The following is a 22,519-nucleotide window of genomic DNA, read 5'->3' as shown; positions in this document are numbered from 1 at the left end:
CATGTGGCAGATGAGTGCCAGATCTGAAAGGAGAAACTCAGACACCCAGGCCAGGGATTTTGCTACGAGATGCCACCTGGCTTCATGTGTCCCGTCCTCCCTGTCCCCAGACGCCTCTCCCGGCCGACCTCACGTGCCGTCCCCCAAGTAAAGAGACCTTCTCTCTCTCTCACTCTCTCTGGCTCCGATACCCACAGGGCCTCGAGCCAACCTGAACTTGCTCATCTCCTGTGTGACAGTCCTTAACTTAGCTGCCAACACCTGGCCGGCTGAACAGTTGCAAGGATTCAGAGAGACAAGGAATTTGCCTTATGTGGCTAGATCCCGAAGATGCCCTCTGGGGTTTCAGCATTTAATGCTCTTGTCTCCTGATTTTCTAAAGGGAAATCTTTCTTCTCATTCTCTTTCATTAGTGGAATAAAAGGGAGGGAGACAGACACACACACAGAATTTGCCCTAGTTAGTCAACCAAGGCATGCCACAAGGCTTGTGTTTGTTCAGCTCCGAGGCCGTGGGGGCCCTGGGAGCCTTCCTGTGATCTTCGGAGTGGTTGGCGGTGGTGAACTCAAGGCCCTTCCTGCTCGAAGTTTAGATCCTCCCTTCCTCCCCTCTCCTCCCTCCTGCCCGGGGAAGTCAGGTGGGTGGATATTGGGCCGACCCCTGTGCAGTGGTTTTGCAGATCAGCCCCACCTATCTCTGGATTCCTGAACATTCCAGTTGGAAAGAATCTAGACCCCTGCAGAGAGGAGCCCTCTCATCTGCGGGAGTCACCTCATCTGGCCCTGGAACCCTGTGTGGGAACAACAATATGAGTAGTAATAGCCACTGCACAGTGAGCCCCTGTCACTTGCCCAAGGACACACAGCTGAAGGATGACAGAGCTTTGTACTGTCTCTGCTTGGCAGTGGCTTTTGTCAGTTGTACTTTATGGAATTATCAAGTCGTAAATATTTGGGGGGCACCCGGGTGGCTCAGTCGGTTGAGCGTCCGGCTTCGGCTCAGGTCATGATGTCGCGGTTGGGGAGTTCGAGCCCCGCGTCGGGCTCTGTGCTGACGGCTCGGAGCCCGGAGCCTGTTTCGGATTCTGTGTCTCCCTCTCTCTCTTCTCCTCCCCTGTTCGTGCTCTGTCTCTGTCTCAAAAATAAATAAGCATTAAAAACAACTTAAAAAAAGTCATAAATATTTGGGGCTAGATGGGGCTATGAGGAGTATCTGGCTAAAATCTCATAGGTCCAGAAACAAGACCCACAGAGGCAAAGCAACTCACCAGACATCGCACAGCTTTGTTAGCTGCAGACTTCCTGGTGGAGTTGTAGAATTGTTATCATATCTTAAAGCTGTAAATTATTATGATAATAATATTTAAATTATTATTAAGATTCTTATAGCATTGTTCCTATTTAAATAATAATTGTATATTTTTAAAATCTTTTAAATTATTATTATTTTAAGAATTGCAACAGACCTTGGGGAAGTTTTGTAAGTGTGCACTGTGCGAATCACATTGCAACGTCATTAAAATAATAATGACTTGTTGGGGCCGCTGGGTGGTTCAGTCGGTTGGGCGTCCGACTTCAGCTCAGGTCATGATCTTGCGGACCGTGAGTTCGAGCCCCACGTCGGGCTCTGTGCTGACAGCCCGGAGCCTGGAGCCTGCTTTGGATTCTGTGTCTCCCTCTCTCCGACCCTCCCCCACTCTCACTTTGTCTCTCTCTTGCTCAAAAATAAAGAAACATTAAAAAAAATAATAACTACTTGCTAAGCAGACTGGCAGGGGTATTTGAGAGCAGCACATACCCGCTCACACACACTCAATACGATGCACACACAACATACATACTCAACACAGATACACATACAACACGCTCACACCCACAAACACACACATCCCTCTTCCATGGGCAGTGCTCTGGGGTTTTGGGGTGTGTGTGTGTGTGTTTCCGTTTGCCCCTTGGACAGCTCTCAAAGGCGAGGCGGTCAGGGGCATCTGTGTCCCGGAGCAAATCGTCTTTACTACGTTCTGACTTCCAGTTTCCTGCAAAGAAGTGTGGCTGGGACGAGCAGGGGGAAGTCATCGAGAAAGCTGACGAATGGCGAGGGCTGGGCACGGGCGCAGCACAGAGAAATGGGCTGGGTGCTTCTGCCTGGGAAAAGCTGGTGAAGTGGCATTTCAGTTTTGCGGCCAACCCAGGGCGGGCCCCCGGGGCGCCGTAAGCTTGTGTGCCGGGGCTGGGAGAAACGGGGCAGGCTATGTGGAGGGGGGGACAAGAAATGGCAGAGAGCCTCCAGGTGTCGTGGACCCCAACCACATATTTAGATCCCCGAAGCCAAGCGCTCATCTCAATGATCTTCCAGAACACGATTTCTTGATCCGAGAGAGACTTTCAGGAGGGACAGGTACAGGACGTTACCTACCACGGTGAAGATAATACGGAACGACCCTTGTCTCGGGAGATCTCGTTCTGGATGAGAAAAGGAGCGTTGGCAGACGGGGGAAGCGTGGGGCGGGAGCGCCTTTTTCTGATTCACACGAAGGTGCTTCGCCCGTGGGCTCTGAGCCTGAAAGCTGGCAGCAGCTGGGCGGTTCAAGACAGGCGCGGCTCGATGCTGTAACAAATGATCCCCAGACTTCGGTGGCCCCACCCAGTGGACGTTTATCCCGGTCGCGCTAAAGGCCAATCAGACGCGCCTGGTGGGGGACGTGTTTCCATGTGGTCATTCAGAGACCCAAATTCCCTCCATCTGGTGGCTTGGCCCTCCGCCAGGACTTTCATCCCATTGGCCTGTGGCATCCCATTGGCCACACCTCTGTCACCTGACGACACCTAACCTCAAGGGCATCTGGGAAATACCGCCTAGCCCTTTACTGGGGAGGAAGAAGAAGGGGGTTGGGTGGGCAGCTAGTCTGTCTCTGCATTCAATTGATTTATTCCATATTCACTCAACATCTCTTTATTCATTTCAGCATTTCAACATTTATTCATTCAGTACTTGTCGAGCACCAGTCCGGTGCTGAGCATTTTTGCGCCTCGACTTAATTCAAGAAAGTGATGGTTTCACCCTTTTCATATGTGTTTGGAGATCATTTATGAGATATGTCTGAGAAATTCATTGCACATACTGTATTTTCAGTTAAAAGGAGTGATAAGTCTACTCTTGCCTTGTGTTCAGAGATAACCTGTGAGATAATGTCTGAGAAACAAATTGCACATACGATGGTGTATTTAAATTATCTTTTCAGAAATAATCACCCATCTTCGGGGAGATGCTAGAGGGCGAGGGCCACGTCTTAGACATGATTCCCAGATACCTAACACTTGGCCAGGCACATGAATGTTTCGTGGGAAAGCACATAGAAAAGAAGTTTCTAGAAACAAGGACCATATCGGATGTGTAAGGGACTAACAACCAAGATCCTCACCTACATCGTTGTCTCATTAGCCGAGAACAGACGCCCAAGAGTAAAAGGAAGGATGCCCTTGGCTTAGTTCCCATCTCCTGTCGCCGTGGGGACGTACTGTCTGGCAGCCGCAGGACAGGAGAGGCTGGGGACCCTGGAAGGTCTTCAGGGCCTCCTATCAACGAGCCCTGGTCTCCCTTCTTTCATCCAAGGCACAGGTGGTATTTTCTACTTAATAAGGTCTATATGAACTTGCCTGTTGAACTCATCCATAGGTGACTTTCTCCAACAAGTGGGGTTCAGATGATCTCAGGAGAGTGGTGAGTTTGGTTAGCTCTTTCTTAAATGTTGAGTGCAGTCTGCCACTCGTTTCTAAAAATAGTTTATTCATTCACTTGTTCATTCATTCATTCATTCATTCATTCATCTAACTTGTATTGAATCCAAATCGTATGCACTCCTTTGTGTAAGTCGTATCTTTGGACATCTGCCTTGGGGATGGTTTGTGGGTCTTGTCCCTGCTCCATGAACCCCAGTGACACCACCCCACAAACACTCATAATCTCCTAGGACATTTTTCTCCACCCCTTCACGTGATTCCCATGGCTAATCTGACACTAGTAAAACACATGCCCTTAAGCATGTATTCTGGAACCTTTTCTCATGTCTTTAGCATCATCTGTCAGTATCTCTCTCTTACCTCCATAGTAATTTGGCTCTTTAGCAAAGATTTTTAAGCCGGGAAGGACATAAGGTTAGATATGTTTTATTTCACTTTAGAATGCTAATTCTGGGGGCGCCTGGGTGGCTCCGTCGTTTATGAGTCTGACTTTGGCTCAGGTCATAGTCTCACGGTTCATGTAACGTTTATTTATGTTTGAGAGACAGAGCGTGAGCAGGGGAGGGGCAGAGAGCGAGAGGGAGGCCCGGAATCCAAAGCAGGCTCCAGGCCCCAAGCTGTCAGTGCAGAGCTTGACGCGGGGCTCGAACTCGTGAGCCCTGAGATGGTGACCTGAGCCAAAGCCGGACACTTACCCGACTGAGCCACCCAGGCGCCCCCGTATAAAGCCACTCTTGAGCGATAGCTGTGGCACATGGTGGGCACTCTGGTAGAGTTAGCTGGCATCCTTATGGCTCTGGTGGCAGGACAGGTGAGGATTGCTGGGGGGGGGGGGGGGGCGTCAAAATGGTTTTGTGCGCCTGCGTGAGTGATGGGGCGTTTGGCCCAGGCATGAAAGATTGGAGCTAATTGAGGGAAGGATGGGGAGCCGGGGGTGGGCTTTGTTGGCCCACTTGTGGCCTCCTCGCCCCGGGTCCCCCGTCAGCGCGTTCTTGGCAAGTCCGGGAACTGGCTAACCAGGGCTTCGGCATGTAGATGACCTGAAGCCTTGGGACCAAGAGGCACAGACTTTTCTGGTCTCTCTTGTGTTCGCGTTGCTATTCGAGAGAGCCTCTGGGGTCTAGGGCGTCTGGTCGCGCAACAGCAGAAGGGAAGCATCCTTCCCACGTTGGAAAATGCAACTGGGGTCCTGTCGCCCTCTCGTTGAGAGCCTCCCGTGGTGTCTCCTTTTGCTCTCACGACAGAAGCTGAGCTCTGGAACTGCCATTGCACACCGGTTTCCCTCGGAAGCGGGCTCTGTGTGGAGTGACGTGCACAGCATGAATTTTCAGGGGTCCTCTTGGAGCCAGCACCGGTGGAGAGGGGAGGAAGGACGTGGGAGCAGACAGAGGAGACGCGGGCCTGACCCCAGACTTGGCCAACCCCATGGAGGACCCTGGAGCCAGAAAGGCCCTCCAGCGTTGTTTTGCCCTGCTCTGGCACAACCAGACCTTTATATTCCTTCGAAAGGAATCGGTCGCTGGACGTAGGTCTCCCTGAGAAGGGGTGTGACCTTGGGCTAGGCAGCTCTCTGCTACTGGAGGAATCCTTGAAGAGGCTGATGGCTGCAGGTCAACCCAACTGCTCACAGTATTTCGGGCAGCTGAGGTGACACATTTTTCCTTAGAGGGATCTAGAGAGAGTGTCTCTGTCCACCTCAGTGGCCTTCTAGGTCCTGCATGATCTGGCTCGAAAGACCTCCCCAGTCTTTTCTCACTTAATTTCCCCTTCAATCACTATCCTTTAGCCACAGTGGACTTCCCGTCATGGCAGGTGCCACATGCCTTTTTGTGCCACAGGGCCTTTGCACATTCAATAGCTGAAATGCTCTCTCTCTGCCTGTTTTTACCTGACCAGCGTCGACTTGCGTTTCCAATTTCAGTTCCAATGTCACTTCCTCCTGGAAGCCTTCCTTGAAACTCAGATACGTTCAGACTCCCCTCTCTTGTACAAACAGTATCCTATGCACTTCCCGTTCACCATTTGCAATTTCAGCATTTTTTGTGTGCATCTTTCCTTGATGGCTCTTTTCCTTATGCAACTAAAAGCTCCATGACGGCAGGATCCAGGGGGCTTAGGGCTGACCACTGTGTCTACCTGGTCCGTAGGGGTGCTCCAGAATGATCGGTTTCCTCTTCCCTATTCCCACTGGGTTATAGAAGACTTCCTTCTTTGGCATAGTTTTATTCTGACCCTCCCCGCCCCCTCAAAATGCATTCATAGGTTCTGATATTTAGGATTTTCCATTACGAAGACACAGAAGTGGAGAACAGATCCCATTGTTTTACCCTTTCAGTCAAAAGCTGAAATATATTTTAAAAAAAAATGGCTTTGCTGAAAGGCAAACGTGACTTTGAATCTTCATTCCTCCACCTGCTAGCTGTGCGACCTTGGGCGAGCCACTTCGCTTCTCTGAGCCTTAGCCTTCTCTTCGGAAAATTGCTCCCTCCCTCTCAGGAGAAATTGGGACGTTGTACAGAGCCCAGCATACTACCCGACACATAGTAGGTTCTCAGTGGACACTTGCTCGTCTCTCCTCAGATGCAGCTTGGACTCTCGCCACATTGCTGTCTGTCGAGAAGACAGACAAGCCTCAGACAAACATACTGGCTTAAGTGCCTCGCCCTCCTGGCTGCTGACCTCACGGGGGCCAAGGCTTGTTTCCCTTGGAAGATGCACCGATGGCTCCCAAGGTGATTTATTTAACTCCTGGCCTTTGAGGGCTGGGTCTAGGGACCGGGAGACCCAGAGGCTCCTGGTCAGGTCAAAGGGGCTTGGCAGACAAGCTGGGACAGAAGCCTGGTGACACACTGATCCGAAGAAGAGTGACTGCCTAATCTCTGTTGCTTTTGGAAAGGTGGCTCTGTGTGCCGCCTATGGAGACAGGGGAGGCCTTTTCGTTCCTTGTTGATGGCTCGGCATTTAAACAAGAATATACAAGAGGAAGTATATTCATGAAAGTGGCAGCTGTAGAGAGCGATTCGCAGGCCCACAGGGGTCCTGGTGTGGGATCCTCTGTTCCAGATGTTGGATGGCCAATGCCGGTGATGGGGCTTCACGGGATGCATCTGGCCCCGACAGGCCTGCGACCTCTTCTTTCCTGTTCATCACCTTCATTAATTACTACCTGTTGGACTCCCCCAGTGCACTCAGCTCCAAGACCTGGCCACCGTTCTGCTGGGTTCACTTGTCACGTTGGTGCACCCCTCATAAGCAGAGCGCAAATTGAATTATAATGCTGAATGCATCCAGGGAGCTTATTAAAAGGAGTCTTATGTGGGTATTCTGCAGAAACCAATTAATTATTTTGCTGAGTAACCCTCTTTATAATTTGCCACTCTTATAAATTTGGTGGTTGCACATTATCCATCTATCCATCCATCGTCCACCTTTTCCCTTATTTACCTATTCACCTGCCCATTGATTTATCCATTTATTCACACATTCATCTAGCCTCCATTCGTCCATTCCTCCATACTTTATGTATCTACCCATCTACCTTTCCATCTATCCATTTTACTAGCCATACATTTATCCATGCATCCATCCCTCTATCCATCCTCTATCCATCCATCCATCCATCCATCCATTCAACCATCTATCCATCCAACCATCCATCCATCCATCCATCCATCCATCTATCCATCCATCCATCCATCCATTCAACCATCCATCCATCCATCCATCCATCCATCCATTCATCCATCTATCCATCCATCCATCCATCCATCCATCCATCCATTCAACCATCTATCCATTCATCCATCCATCCATCCATCCATCCATCCATCCATCTCTCCATCCATCCATCCATCCATCCATCCATTCATCCATCCGTCCATCCATCCATCCATCCATCCATCCATCCATTCAACCATCTATCCATCCATCCATCCATCCATCCATCCATCCATCCATTCATCCATCTATCCATCCATCCATCCACCCACCCCCCGCATCTGTCTAACCACCAGGGATCCATTCAATCATTCACTCACTTTCTCCTCTATTCTTTCATTAATTACTCCTCCAGTGGACTTTTACAGAGTCCTTACTATGAACCTAGACTCATTCTGGGCATTGGAAAGATAAGACCCTAGCTTTCAGGGAGCACGTGGTCTCCAGGAAGAACCAACACATCACCAGATATGACATCCAGCAAGATGGGGGGAGATTTGGGTTTCTTAAGGCTGGGCACAGCTTTATGCCATGTAAATGTCACTCTCTGAGTGTCCTAGGACAGGTTCTTTCACTTTTTTTTTTCTTACTATGAAAATACCTCAATAGTGGCATCTGTACAGCACATGACATCAGGACAGGTAGCACAAGAACCTACAGAGACATGGCTCTCGGAGGAGAGGTTGTGAGTGATAAAGAGCTCACGTGGCTTCCATGCTTTGCCGGATACCAGAAAACTCTAGGCCACTTCCTTCTCAAACTTGCCTTCCTCCTCGGCCTCCTGGTTCTGCTGTTACTTGGACACCAGGTCGTTCATGCTGCTTTCGGCCTCAGTGAGCTTCATCTCGTCCGTGCCCTGTGCACTGGGGCAGAATGGCCATGGCCGCGAATATCTCTGAGATGTGCTTGAACGGCTCCTGGATGGCTGTACTGTTGCCGATCAAAGGGGTAGATGTTTTTAGCCCCCGGGGGGGATGTCACAGACAGCTGTTTCCACATCATTGGGGATCCACTCAACAAAATAGCTGCTGTTCTTGTTTCGGGTGTCAAGCATCCACTTGTGCAACTCCTTCATGGATATGCGGCCCCCAGACATGGCGTCCCTGGTCAGGTAGCGGCCATGGTGAAGGTCACAGACGGCCATTGTGTTCTTGGTACCCACCATGTGTGGGGTGAGCTGGGGCACTGTCAGGGCCCAGGACTGGGGTGAATCTGGGCACGAAGGGGTGCGGGCACGGGGAAGGGACCACCTTGAGAGCCAGCTTGCCCAGGTCAGCATCGAACCCAGGGAAGCACAGGCAGGTAGTACCCCTACTCAGGGTGGCTGACACCAGGAGGCTGAAGTCCCTGAGGTGGGTGTGGTCCGTTTTAGGGTTCCGAAGCAGATGTCAGAGAGGGCCTCCTTATCACTGCAGTGGATTTCATCTGTGTTTTCCACGAGCTGGTGGACCAGATTCCTTTACTTTTAGGAAAGGGACGCAGCACGTACAACTGGGGGAAGATGGCAAGTTAACTTGTCCCTTCAAACTCCTTAGCCCCTTTTACGTCTGTTGGCTTTTCAACTGGTTCCCTTTTCTAGCAACCTCAGTTCTAGAAATCAGCTCAGAGACAACCCACATCTCCAGCCACAGAAAACTGTTCAAATGGGTCACAGTACATCGAAACAGTAGGGCAGGGTATGTGCAACTTTTGAAATGCAAAGGGCAGAAGTACCTGGGCTGATAGCGAAGGGTTCAATAACTATTTTTTAAATACAGAAAATTAAGCTGCTGACCCGTGTGTCTGGCACAGTCATTCCAGGGGGCAGGTGTGAGATGGCCGGATGTAACCAGGCCTTTCCCTCGTTAGAGCAGCTCGCTCCGATGTTTGGGGCTGCGGAGGGAAACTTTCTAGAAGAACCGGGGTCCGCTTCTCCTCGCCAAACCTAGAACAGTGTCTGACACATAGTAGGCATGTAATAAATATCTGCTGAGCGAATGAATGGATGATGAAAGCAACAAGCGGTCACTATTTACCCCGGGGTGTGCGATTCAAGATTTTTGGAGGGGGACTTTTGGCTTCTATTTTACGATACAACATACATGAACGGTAAACTTGAAAAACAAAGTCAAAATGTATTTCCCTCAAAGCGTTCAGCCTTCCCTCCCGCTCTCCGGGAGGGGCGCACACACCTGGGGTGACGTGGGTCTGTTTACCCAAATTGTTGTTCGTGTCCAGTTAGGGAAGGAGGACCTTCTGTGTTTCAAGCTCCGCCTCTCCCACCGGGGAAATACCAGACCTGTCTGCGAAAACAAACAGCCGCTCTGTGTGTGTGTGTGTGTGTGTGTGTGTGTGTTCCAGCCCAGCCACTTAGGCCTGTAAAACCCCGGACCCCCTTTCTGGGGTAGGAGCCTACCTTCGGGAGCTGTTGACAGCACCCCCCCCCCCATCTGACCTCTTGCACAATGGCCGGGGACAACTCAGCAGCTTAGAAAAAAGAAGACAACAAACCGAACAGTCGGCCGAGTCGGTTTGTTCTGAGGAAACTCACGGAGGTGTTTGACAGTCAGTAAAGGCCAGCGTGGCTCTTGTTTTCCAAGGAGGCAGGGGCAGGGGTGGGGGTGGAGGGAGGAGGGCAGTAAAGGGAGGGGAAAGAAGGGAGGGAGCTGTAGGGGTGGGGGGGCAGGGCAGGTGGAGGTCAAGTGACAGGCGATCCTTTGAAGGAACTGGTTTGGGACTCCTCTGGGAGCTCCTGGGGCCCAGGGCTGTGTCTGAATCCTTTGTTTAGCCATTCCCATGTGTCCTTCCCTCCCTCTCTCCCGTCCCCCCTCCTTCCTTCCTCCTCTCTTTTTATAGCTATTTACTGAGGGCCTACTATGGGCCAGAGTGTGCTGTGGTCGGTGACTTAGCTGGACAGCTGTGCGCCCCGCCGGGGCTTCATCAGGGACCGGAGGCACAGAGGCTGCTGGGGTGTGACGCAGCGGGGCGGGGTTCCAGGGGTGTGACCTGAGATCATCACTGTGGACTTCGGCATGACAACAGACGGGTGGCCTGGAGCGTTGGGACCACCGTGGGATGCTCTAAGGGAGACCCAAAGTAGGTCCGTCTTTTTCCCTCCAGGGTCCAAGCACCTCTGAGGTGCTGTGGTTCCCTGTGGCCAAGAGAACCATACCGTGGATGCTGGAATGAGACAGACCCGCGTGAAGCTCCACGGCAGAGTCCCTAGTGTCTCTGGGCCATAGTTTGCTCCTCTGTAAAATGGGTGAAATAAGACCCAACCCCAGGGCGTTTGCGAGGACTAAACGGGACGACTGCCGTGTTTCCTGCAAGGATCCTCTCTAAGCTCTCAGTACCCGACCTGAGCTTTCCTCGGAAGCAGAACAGGACGGTCGGTTACTCAAGAGTTTGCGGTATTTGGGCAAAAGAAAATGGCCTTCGTGAACCGCCGAAAAGAATCAGGGTTCCCGAAAGACAATGCACATCTACCCGGAGGTGGGGCTAGATGAACGCCGGTCATCCTGATGGAAGAGGTCGAATTTGAGAAGAACGCGAAAGGGGATGTCGAATAGCGTCCGGTCGTGCCAACCCTTGACCAGGAGTGGCAACTGGGATGCTCTTACTACTCCATTTCCTCTGCGGATGGCGGAGATCCAGCATTCAGCCCAGCAGACCAACTGAGCCTGCAGGTGGCCCTAGAATCCACCTCGAAACGGGGCTCCCGGGGGCCCAACCACCTGCAGCGCACTAAAATTGGCTTTCAGGATAAACGCTGTCTGCTTGCCCTAAATGAGAGAGCAGGCCTCAGCAGATGCGTATCTTGTGAAAGGCGAGGCCGTGGGCCTGGCTCAGGGATGGCTTTGAGAACCCCTGAATGAAGGAAGGAAGGAATGAGGGCCGAGAAGGGCGAATGGCAGGTGGGAAGAATGGGCTAGGCGGGATCCTGCAAGCAGGGCACTGCCGCGTGTGGCCTGGGAACAGCACGCAGGCTGTAAAAACGAACGAAGAGGGAGAAAAGACCCTATGTTGGATGCCCTTGAATGCAAGCCCTTGAAGGCATTTGAGAAGGGAAATGGCAATGATGTGAGTTGCTCGTATAACCTGGATAGAGGCAGAAGTAGTCCAGTGACAGGGGGAAAGTGAACTAGGCTCTATAACGAAATTTTATGTTTGGTGCCGATGTTTTTTTTTTAAGTCCTCTGAGCAAGCTTTGGAACGAGGTGCTGTTATTATAGCCGTGGGGGAAACTGAGGCATGGAGAAAAACGTTAACGCGCCCAGGGTCAAACACCCCGTAAGCGGTTAACGAATACCTGAACGGGTTAAATCTATTTCAGGATGAAATTGAGCAAAATATCCTCCCCACCCCCACCGCCCCCCGTCCCACAATATTTTAGCTAAGAAAAAAAAAAATTTTTTTTAATTTCTGGTCAGAACCAAAGGATTCGTTCCCTTCTTTCTGTAGCAGTGGGGGGCAAGAAACTCATCTTTTATGAGGCTGAAGGCAGCTGTTCTCACCCCCACCCAGCTGTCCTTTCCTGAAACAGGATCGGGAAAGAATTAGAAATGTTCACAGAGAGCGGGGAAAGAGTCTTGGAGCTGGAGCACTGGGTTTGAATCCCGGCCCATCCGTCACGCTCTGGGTAACCCCGGGGCCCGATTCTGCCCCTCGGCCTCTGTCCTCATCCGCAGGTGTAGACACGCCCGTCTCCATTTGGTTCCCGTGATCACAATGAAGAGGCAGGAGCCAGTCTGCAGACGCAGAAGCACTTGGTCTAAGGTACGCATATATGCAGCCTGCGGTGTATTTGTCCTCGGTGGCAAGTCCCGTGTGCAGAACAACAGAGTTGTTTCTACAGCCATTATTATTATTTGATATCTGCCTCCGGAACGCACTCAGAGACCTCGGATGCACGCTTCCAACCCCCTTGCCTCACCTGTCTGACTCCAGCCACCGTTCGGGGTCCAGGTCTATGCAGAGTCTGACCACATTCCATGCAGGTGCAACGTACGTGGCTTACCCCCCCGCCCCCCCGCCCGCCCTGTTGCACCTCTCGCCTCCGGCCGCAGGCCTGTCCTTTGGGTGTCACAGCGTGGGACGCGGCAGAGGACGCATCGTCCTGGAGACGGGGGGAATTCGTGACCCGTTCGGATGGCCCTTCTGATGAAGGGGGGATGGGAGCGTGAGATGAGACTCCCCTCCACCTCCTTGCAGACGAATGGGCCCGAGGTCCATTTCGTGTGGTTTCTCGGATACGATGACAGCCTCGTGGTGGCTCGACGGTAACGCGTTCTTGCGTTGGCTCTTTCCTTCACGTGCTCTCTGGGATCATACTCGCCGTCGGTCTGCTAATGCAAATGTCTTGGCCTCAGTTTCCCGCGGACCCCAGGCTTCAGTAGGGCTGAATCTAGAGTCTGGGAGTTGGACCGTCCCCACCGCCACTCATACGTGTAGGCCCCGCTAACGGGCCACACACAGTGTCTCACACATAACAGGTGCCCAATGAACACTTCTGAGCGCGTGAATAAATGAATGAGATGCTTAGATCTCAGGATCAGAGCACAGGACAAATTCGATTTGTGGAACGAGACAGCAAAGGGTAGTGGTTTCGGGTCAAGACTCCAGAGCTCAGAAGCAGGATCCAAATACTACCTGGGTAGCATAGTAGCTGTTGCCGCGTGTCAAATTACCCGGCCTCTTACAGGTTGGTGTCCTTGTCCGTAAAATGGGTTAAAGAGTTTGCCGCACAGAGAAGGATTTAGTGACATCCTCTGTGTAAAGTACGTGCCACACAGGTTTAAATCAATCAAAGGAATGATCATTCTTCGTTACAGTAGCGTGACAAACATTACATGAGAAGGAATAGCTTGAAAAGCTGGAGGAGAGGGTTCAAAAGGCATACGTGTGATTTGGGGCACATCGCTGAATGCCACCGACGCCCCTCGTCCTTTGCTTTCTTTATGCAGGGCTGGTAATTTCTCAGCCACCCGTGTTTTTTTACGTGATGATTTTGCGAGCGCTTTGCAAAGGATAAAGAAACAGTCTAGACGTGGAAGGGACTGCTTTTCCTCCGTGGTATTTTGGAGGAGGATCGGTGCCATCCAGGAAGCATGTCTGAGGGCTGAAGAAAGGGCTCCGTCTGGGGAAGATGGAAACTCATCCGTCATTTCCGAAAGGTGATCTCCCCAGCTGACCACAGCGGGATCGCCCGCTGAGATGTACGTAAATCCCCAAGACATGTGAATGGAAACCAGGTTCCCGGAGTCCTGAAAGGTGAAACTGGTCCCATAGTTCACATGTGGCTTAAGCCCATTATGGCTGATGAAAACAGGATTTTTAAAGGACATGTTTCTTTCACCCCTTCAACCTCATTCAGCGGACCTTTGGCCAAGAGCTGGAGGTAGTGTGTGCCTCCAGAGAATTTCTGGTATTTCCTGTGATGTCACTGGGCTGAAACATAGGAGGAATTTCTTTTCACCTCATCTGCAGGGTAGAAGCAATTACGCTCCTCCTTTGATCATATTTTATCAACTTAGAATATGCCAAACATTCCTCTTGCTTTATCGTATCGTATCGTATTGTATCATACCATCCATCGTATCGTATCGTATCGTATCGTATCCTATTGTAAGCACTGTATTGTATTGTGTTGTGTTGTGTTGTGTACATTGTATTTTCCCTCTTTGTTCTATTCCCCATTCTTATCTCCCTCCCGCTAAAGGCATCTAAAGGCATTCACATTCATGTCTGAACATGCCCTTAAATATTTTCCCTTTAAAAACCGACAGGGCTCAGTCGGTTAAGTGTCTGACTCTTGGTTTCGGCTCAGGTCACGATCTCACAGTTCATGGGTTCGAGCCCCGTGTCAGGCTCCGTGCTGACAGTGCAGAGCCTGCTTGGGATTCTCTCTCACCCTCTCTCTCTCTCTCAGCCTCTCCCACGCTGGCTCTCTCTGTCTCTTGCTCAAAAATAAAAAAAATTAAAATTAAAAAATTAAAAAAAGAGATATTAGAAGGGTTAGACTTAAATATATATATATATAAAGAAAAATATATGCAATAGATCTTTGTGCATGAACTTACTTTACATAAGAGTCAGTGAGCTAAGGATCTCATTTTGTTCATTTTTGTTAACTCAACACCATGTGGCTGAACCGTGTCGCCATGTGAACATATTAAGACACAAGTGTGTATGTCGTGTGTGCGTGTATTTGTTTCTAATGCACGGGGCTCCGTAGTGCACCTGCCCCCCATTTTCTCTATCATTCCCCTAGAGTTGGACACCTAGCTTACTTCCAATTCTCCACCACAACCCGCACGGTAGAGATCTGTGTCAGGTTTTTCCTGGAGGTAGATTGTTGGGTCTTAAGCTACATCGTACTTAAATCAAGATAGATTCTATTTAACTCGTGTTGAAGTAAAGATACCAAAGCCACTTGGTGGGTAACTTTGCCCAAGCCCCTTGCTCTCTGTGGTTCCCTTCATTGGTATAGAGAGGAGGTTTGGGTGAGAAAATCTCTAAGGGTTCCCTGCATTTAGATCCACTACTCGTTTCTAAGCCAGCTGTGTTTATCAAACAAATGGAAGAAAAGTTGGACAAAATATGGTAGTCCATCATCCAAATATTTGGAAGTAGACAGATGTTTACCGTCTTGTAGACACCCTTTCGGAGGCTTTTGCCAGTGCTCTGAGGTGGCTTTCTCAGGGGTATTTGTGTTCTTTTAGGTCTCCAAGGATTCTATTCCTCTTTCTTTCAGAGAGTTAATATGGATTCAGGCTTGCAGGGATCCTAGGAATTTGGGCTTCACTTTTGTTCACTGTAGGTCTGGCAACTATCTACCTATCTTCTATTTGTCTATCAATCTATTATCTCTATATATCATTTGTCTACCTCTCATATCTATCATTTATTTACTCACTCATTTATTGATATATTTATGGGGGGATTCAATACTAAGGGGTTAATTGACTCCAAAATTAAATAACATGTTTCAGACAGATGGGTGTTCGAATGACTAGCTGTTTCACTACTTGATAGCTCAGGTTTCTTATCTACACATTGCAAAGAACTTAGCTCGGGACTTGACGCAGAGTAAACCTTGTTTATACACACACACACACACACACACACACACACACACACTGAGCCCCCCAAATATTTTGATACTCTTCCCGTGGGGAAATAACATCTACGACTCTTCCGGTTGATTCTGGGTAGGCTTGTGACTGCTTCAACTGGGAGAGTATGGCAGAAGGGACACTGGGAGACTCCTGGGCTACGTTCTACACGGTAAGGCAACTCTTGCCTTATTCACCAGGACACTAGTCACTGGGAAGGAAACCTAACTACCCTGAGGCTGCCATATTGGAGAAGTCTCTGGAAGGCGGGGCGGCTAACAGGCCTGTCTGAACCCAGCCTTCCAAGGTCCCAGACACTTAGAAACAGGCTGTCTAGTCCCAGCTGCTGAAGTCTTCCCCGCTGACGCTAGACATCATGGAGCGGAGACCAGCCACCCACTCTGTGCCCTGTCCCAAGGCCTGACTCACAGAATAAAGGAACACGATGGAACAGTTGTGGTTCCATGCTGCTACGTCTGGAGGTAGAACGTTCTACAGTAGTGATATAGAGCACCCTGAACTATTAGTATTATTCTGCTCCTTTGAGGCGACACTCAAATATTAGGTCTTCTGGGAAGACATTTTTTTTAAGCTTCCCTGAGGTGTAACTAACATAATTGTAAGATGTATGTATTGTAAACTCTCATGATTTGGTATATGGGTACATTGTGAAAAGACCCCCAGCACTGATTTCATTAGTACATCCGTCACCTTACGCATGTATCTTTTCTGATGTGTGTGTGTGTGCGTGCGTGTGCATGTGAGTGCACGTGCGTGCGAACGTTTAACTTCTACTCTCAGCAAATTCCAGTTCTACAACAGAGCGTTAACAGCTATGGTCTCCACGTTCTACATCAGGTCCTCAGACTGTATTCATCTTATCACCGAAGATGCGTACCCGTTTACCAACCTCTCCCTATTTCCCCCAGTCTCCTACTCTCTGTTCCTACGAGTTTGGCTTTTTCTTCTTAAGACTCCACATGTAAGAGACACCGTGCATTATCTGTCTTTCTGTATCTTGTTTATTTCATTTAGCGTAATGCCTTTCAGTTTCCCCCATGTCGTTCCAAATGACAAGATTTCCTTCTTGTTCAAGGCTGACTAATATTCCACTGTGTGTGTGCATTACATTTTCTTTCCTTTTTTAAAGTGTATTTATTTGGGGGTGGGGAGGGGCAGAGAGAGAAGGAGAGACAGAGTCCCAAGCAGGCTCTGGGTCAGCACAGAGCCCGGCGCAGCGTGGGGCTCGATTTCACGAATCGTGAGATCGTGACTGAGCTGAAACCAAGAGTCGGATGGTCAACCAGCTGAACTACCCAAGGTGCCCCGTATACACCACATTTTCTTGATCCCTTCATCCCTTGATGGACAACTTAGTTTGCTTCCAGACATTGGCTATTGTGAATAATACTGCAATGGACGTGGGAATGCAGACGTTTCTGCGAGATGATGGTTTTGTGGGGAAGACATGTTCTCACGCTGATCACGTCTGGCGTTTATTCGGTGCTTGCTGTATGCCTGGTATTGTGTTAAGAGCTTTATGGGTCTATAGTCATCTACTCTCACGACAGCGCTGTGAGGTTGGTACTATTCTAGTTCCATTTCAGTGATGAGGGAACAGGAACGTAAATAATTTCCTCAAAGCCACGGAGCCACGAAGCTGCTAAACTTGCACTTGAACCCTCCTCTCTTTGACCCGCATAATGAGTGTTCGTGGCATGCCCGGGCTGGATGTTGTAGTTACAGAGACAGCATTTATTCCTGGTGGCTGCGGCGACACGCACTGTGACGCGTGGTAGGATGTTTTCTTCCTCTGCACCCTTCCTCTCCTACTTCCCATTCCAAAACTAAGCTAGTTGCACCGCAGCAACAATTCAATACCAGTTCTTCCGAGAGGTAGGGATGGGGGTAAAGCTCCCCGGAGAAATCTGAGAGACAGGAAGTTTCCATCACGGGCAGGGGGACTTCGTTACGAAGAGGTGACTCCAAGGAATGCAATTTCCCCAAATGGGACGGGTCCCGCAAACTGATGGAGCCCCCCCCCCCCCCCCCGCAATCTGAGGGCGTCAGATGCTTTGGGCCAAGCAGGTCCGGAAACTGACGGAAGGACCCTCAGGCCGCTTCCCCTACCCCACCCCCTACCTTAAATCCACAACTCTAAGTGAGCATAACCATAAAGCCACTAATAAAAACATCTCCACCGGCCCTGTTTACCCAGCTGTGCATCTCAGGATCTGCCGTTGACATTTTTAATACTCTCTCGTTTCTCTGTCTTCCACAGGATTCATTTGAGGCAGCCCACAGGGAGGGGTGTCGCCGAGGAAACAGAATCCAGGCCCCCCAGGCCTCTGACGGAAGGGACTGGAGCATGCTGGGAAAACACATCCACCTGAGGAGCACAAAAGACCCCAGGGGTGGAGGAAGCTGGCCTGAGGCCAACCGGAGGTACCTGAGGGGCTGGGCCCGAGGAGGGGGGTCTGACAGGGGGCTCCGGGGCACTTATGCCCCCAGTGCTAAGGCAAACAGTGATCCCGGGAAGCTTTGGCTGCAGGGAGGACATTGCCCACTGATGTTGGAAGGAAGCAACAGGGGAGGCCCCCCGATATCTGTAAACCTTTTCATAAATTGTAGTGTATCGGTGGGGGAAGACCCCATAAAACTTAAAGGTACAGCTTCAGAAAATCACAAAGTGAACACTCGTCCAACCACACCCAGGCCGAGAAACAGAACGTTGCCCGCGGCCCCCAGCAGTCTCCCTTCTGTGCCCCCCGAGCCGCTAGACTTGACCCCTTCCTCGAAGGAACCCCCGTCTTGACTTTTGCCTGGTTCTTTTACTGACACGCATTCTCCCGCGGCTGGTCTCTGCGGTGCAGAACTGGTCATGGCTCTGTCCCTGCTGCGGCCGAAGCTGTCCGTGTTTTGTTGGGTGTCATTCCATTGCGCGAGTATGTTACGACGCGTTGAGGGATTCCAGCGTGTGTGGGCATGTGGTGGGTCGCCAGTTTGGGAGTCTTGGCTGTGATGGCACCACGAAGTTTCCTCTCCCTGTCTCACGGCGCATTTACTTCTGTCAGGTCTGTGTGTGGTACTGGGATTGCGGCATGAAAACCTACATATGTCAGACCGTCTTCTACGGTGTTTGCACCAAATTCTGTCCCCCGCCCAGCAATGCGTAAGAGCTCCGTTTGCTCCATACCCTTGCCAACATGTGCTATCATCGGTCGTTCTGACTGGTCACCGTTCTAGTAAGTGTGCAGGGGTATCCCATTGTGTCTTACATCTTTTTCACCGTTTATTTATTTCTTTATGGTCAACGAATTGATTGATTGTGTTTTTAAAAAAAAATTTTTTTTAACGTTTATTTATCCTTGAGATGCTGAGAGAGACAGAGTGTGAACGGAGCAGGGAGAGAGGGAGGCACAGAATCCAAAGCGGGCTCCAGGCTCTGAGCTGTCAGCACAGAGCCCGACGCGGGGCTCGAACCCGCAAACGGTGAGACCGCGACCTGAGCCAAAGTCCGAAGTCGGACGCTTAGCTGACTGAGCCACCCAGGCGCCCCTCATTGTGTTTTAAACTAGCATTTTAATGACTACTGTTGAGGCGGAAGGCCTTTTCATTTTTATGAAATGCCTGTTCGAGTCTTCTGCCCATTTTCCTATCATGTTATTTCTCTCTCTCACTCTTTCTCCTTTGACTGACTTGTCAAGCTGTCTATATTCTGAAAATGAACTTTTACCAGGTTATAAATGTTACAGGTAACTTTTGACTCTGTGACTTACCTCTTAACGAGGTCTCTTTACAATTAGAAATCTTTAAATTAGACTTTTTCTTACTCATTTTTTTTAAGTAAGCTCCATCCCCCATGTAGGGCTTGAACTCACAACCCTGGGTCGCACACTCTACTGACTGAGCCAGCCAAATGCCCCTAAATTTTATTAGTCTTTTCCTTTAAGGTCGATTTAAAGGAAAAACAATTTTCCTTTTGCTTAAGAAATTCTTCCCTGGCTGAGTAAAAATTTTTAAAAATTCTCCTACTCCATCTTCTTCAAAGTATCAGGAGATGCCCTTAGAGTTTGGAAGCTAAGTCCAGAACAGGTGGATGAACGAAGAGCTGGTAGTCACAAAAGACGGTGCATGATCACAATAATAAGGGCAGGACAAAGGAATCTTCTGGAAGGGGCTGCCTGCCATTGTTTGGGCTGCTAACATTCTCACTTCATTAGGGATAGATAGCTCCTCCCCTTTGATAAATTAGTCCTGCCTCCTTTCTTGCATGGAAGTTGCCCATCCTAGTTCCTCCCCATCCTGTCTTAGCTGATTGGTGCAGAGTTGGACATGTGACTTCAGAGGGCCAATGAGAGCACTTCCCTGGGATTTTTCTCAGCCAAAGCAGGAAAAAAAAACCCATCCTGTCCTTATTTTGGTGAATCTGTGAGGGGTAAGATGTTCTCCACCCCATGGAAGGAACTGGTTTACAGGACAAGGGAACAGAAATGAAGACAGAATTTTCGAGGGAGCATTTGACTTTTCCTGCTTCTACTTTTTCCTGAGGCTCCCCATTATGCCTGCCTTTCTTGAGTTGGGTGAGCCTTCCAGTACATTTCCCTTCGTGCCTAAGCTAACTTCAGTTGGGCTTTCTGTCACTTGCAAGCAACCCGAGAGTCTTGACTGATCTGCCATTCATACCTTGACAGTCAAGAAGCATGATGTCATTGATAAACACACAAATTCAGTGAAACCAGTTGGATTAAATCCTTGATCCACTGTTAGAAGTCAACAGTGTCCTTTGGAAAGTCATGTAATCTCTCAGTGCCTGAGCTTTCTCCTCAATAAAATAGAGGGTAATAATGGGAAATCTTTGTGGCTCCCCCTCAATGTGGTTTTAAACGTACAACTTTGCTTTAAAAAATAGCCTTAATAATAATCATAGTCCCTGGCTCATGGGGCTGTTGTGAGGATGATTCAGATGCTGGAGGTAAAGTTCCTAACATGTTCACTGGCACATGGTCCACATTCACTAGGTATTATTATTACCAAGAACGTGCTAGGTCCAAGTCAAGGGCAAGGGTAACTGCGAGTTTGTACACGTGCTTTGACAAACCATCTCAATTAGAAATTCCTGTCCTGCATTCTATGGATTTTGGAGGGATTCGTGGATGTGAATCCACTTTAAGAGACCATGAAGCCCGTGAAATGATACGTGGAAATTTGTATCTACTTCATTTGGTAGAAGGCATGTGGCTTTTATCAACGTTTCAAAGTCGTCAGAAATCTCTCCCTGCCTCGTAGCTGACTCCCCATGTCCTGGGGCAGTCCATTTACATCAAGCCCTCACCTGCCTCTCAACCTCTCTGTTCCATGACACCTCGTGTCTGTGGCATTCTTGTTCTAAGTGTATTTCCTTAGTTGGAGAGAGAGAGAAAGAGAGAATCCCAAGCAGGCTCCACACTGCCAGCGAGGAGCCCGACGCGGACCTCGAACTCACCGACTGCGAGATCACGACCTGCGCCAAAGTGGGATGCTTCACTGACTGAGCCGCTCAGGAACCGTGGTATCCGTAGCATTTCTGCAGAGCTTTGCGTAAGGACGTCCCTTGGCTTTCACCTTGATGTATCAGCCTGTCTTTTCAATCCATTCCTTTCTATGCTTCTTCATCACCATCCTTCTTCCTTTATTTCTGAAAGCGACAGAAGCTAATATTTACCGGGGGCATGGTCCTGCGTGCCAGACTCTTTGGAGTATGCGCCTCACTCAGGTATGCCCACAGGGCAATAAAGCACAATATTCACCAAAGAATATCATCCCATATCGTAGGGGAGAAAACTGAGGTACACTAAGCATGCCTTTTCAATACGTGATGCTGGGAACACGGGATGGCCACGTGCAAACGAATGAAGTTGGACCCTTATCCTGCACCACGTACAAAAATCAACTCAAAGTGGATTAAAGACTTAAACGTAAGCCCTGAAACTGTAAGACTCCCAGAAGAGAACACAGGAGAGAAACTTCTTGATGTTGGCCTTGGCAATGCTTTCTTGGATGTAACTGCAAAAGCACAGACAGCGATAGGAAAAACAGACAATAGCCTACATCCAACTAAAAAGCTTCTTGCCCCCCCCCCCCCGGGGACATGATCCACAAAATGAAAAGGCAGCCCACAGAATGGGAGAAAATATGTGCAAACCATATATCTGATATCCAGAATATATAAGGAACTCCATTACAGTAAAACAAAGAACTCCATTTAAAAAGAGCCAAAAGAACTGAAGAGCCCTTTCTCCAAAAGAGACACACATGTGGCCAAACGGCTACACGGGAAAGTGCTCCACATCACCAATCGTCAGGGCCGTGCAAATCAAGTAGGGGGAGGAGATACCAGCTCGCACGGGTTAGGGTGGCTATTAATTAAAAGCAAGCAAACAAAAACAACAAAACCCCAACCAAACTCAAGGTAACAGGGGTCAGCGAGGACGTGGAGAAAGGGGACCCCTCGTGCACGGTTGGTGGGAATGGATATTGGGGCCGCCACGGTGGGAAAACAGGATGGAGGGTCCTCAAAAAGTAAAGATAGGACTACCCTGTGATCCAGCAGCCCTACTCGTGGGTATGTCTCCAGAGAAATGGAAATCAGGACCTCGAAGGGATTATCTGGACTCCCAGGTCCCCTGCAGAAGTATCCACCATGGCCAAGACCCGGAAGCAACCGAAATGTCCATCAGTGGCTGAGGGGATAAAGGGAATGTGGTAGTCACGTGCAGTGAAGATTCTTCAGCCTTAAAAAGAAGGAAACCCTGGGGCGCCTAGGTGGCTCGGTCGGTGAAGCGGCCGACTTCGGCTCAGGTCATGATCTCGCGGTCCGTGAGTTCGAGCCCCGCGTTGGGCTCTGTGCTGACAGCTCGGAGCCCGGAGCCTGTTTCGGATTCTCTGTCTCCCTCTCTCTCTGACCCTCCCCAGTTCATGCTCTGTCTC

The 22,519-nt window shown here is 49.7% G+C and overlaps 1 long non-coding RNA gene across 1 annotated transcript in view; it reads left to right on the top strand.

Annotated features, from left to right (window-relative positions):
• LOC128312435 (uncharacterized) overlaps window positions 1–18,790 on the top strand; it is a 41,042-nt gene extending 22,252 nt beyond the window's left edge. The window contains exons 2-3 of the long non-coding RNA XR_008291756.1: window positions 17,832–17,995; window positions 18,625–18,790. This is a non-coding gene — a long non-coding RNA (uncharacterized LOC128312435). The remainder of the gene's footprint in view (window positions 1–17,831; window positions 17,996–18,624) is intronic.
• Window positions 18,791–22,519: the final 3,729 nt, after the last annotated feature.

This window comes from Acinonyx jubatus, chromosome D3 (assembly GCF_027475565.1).
Source record: "Acinonyx jubatus isolate Ajub_Pintada_27869175 chromosome D3, VMU_Ajub_asm_v1.0, whole genome shotgun sequence".
NCBI classification, from domain to species: Eukaryota; Metazoa; Chordata; class Mammalia; order Carnivora; family Felidae; genus Acinonyx; species Acinonyx jubatus.
Note: the sequence above shows the minus strand (reverse complement) of the source record. Positions and strands in the feature narration are given on the sequence as shown.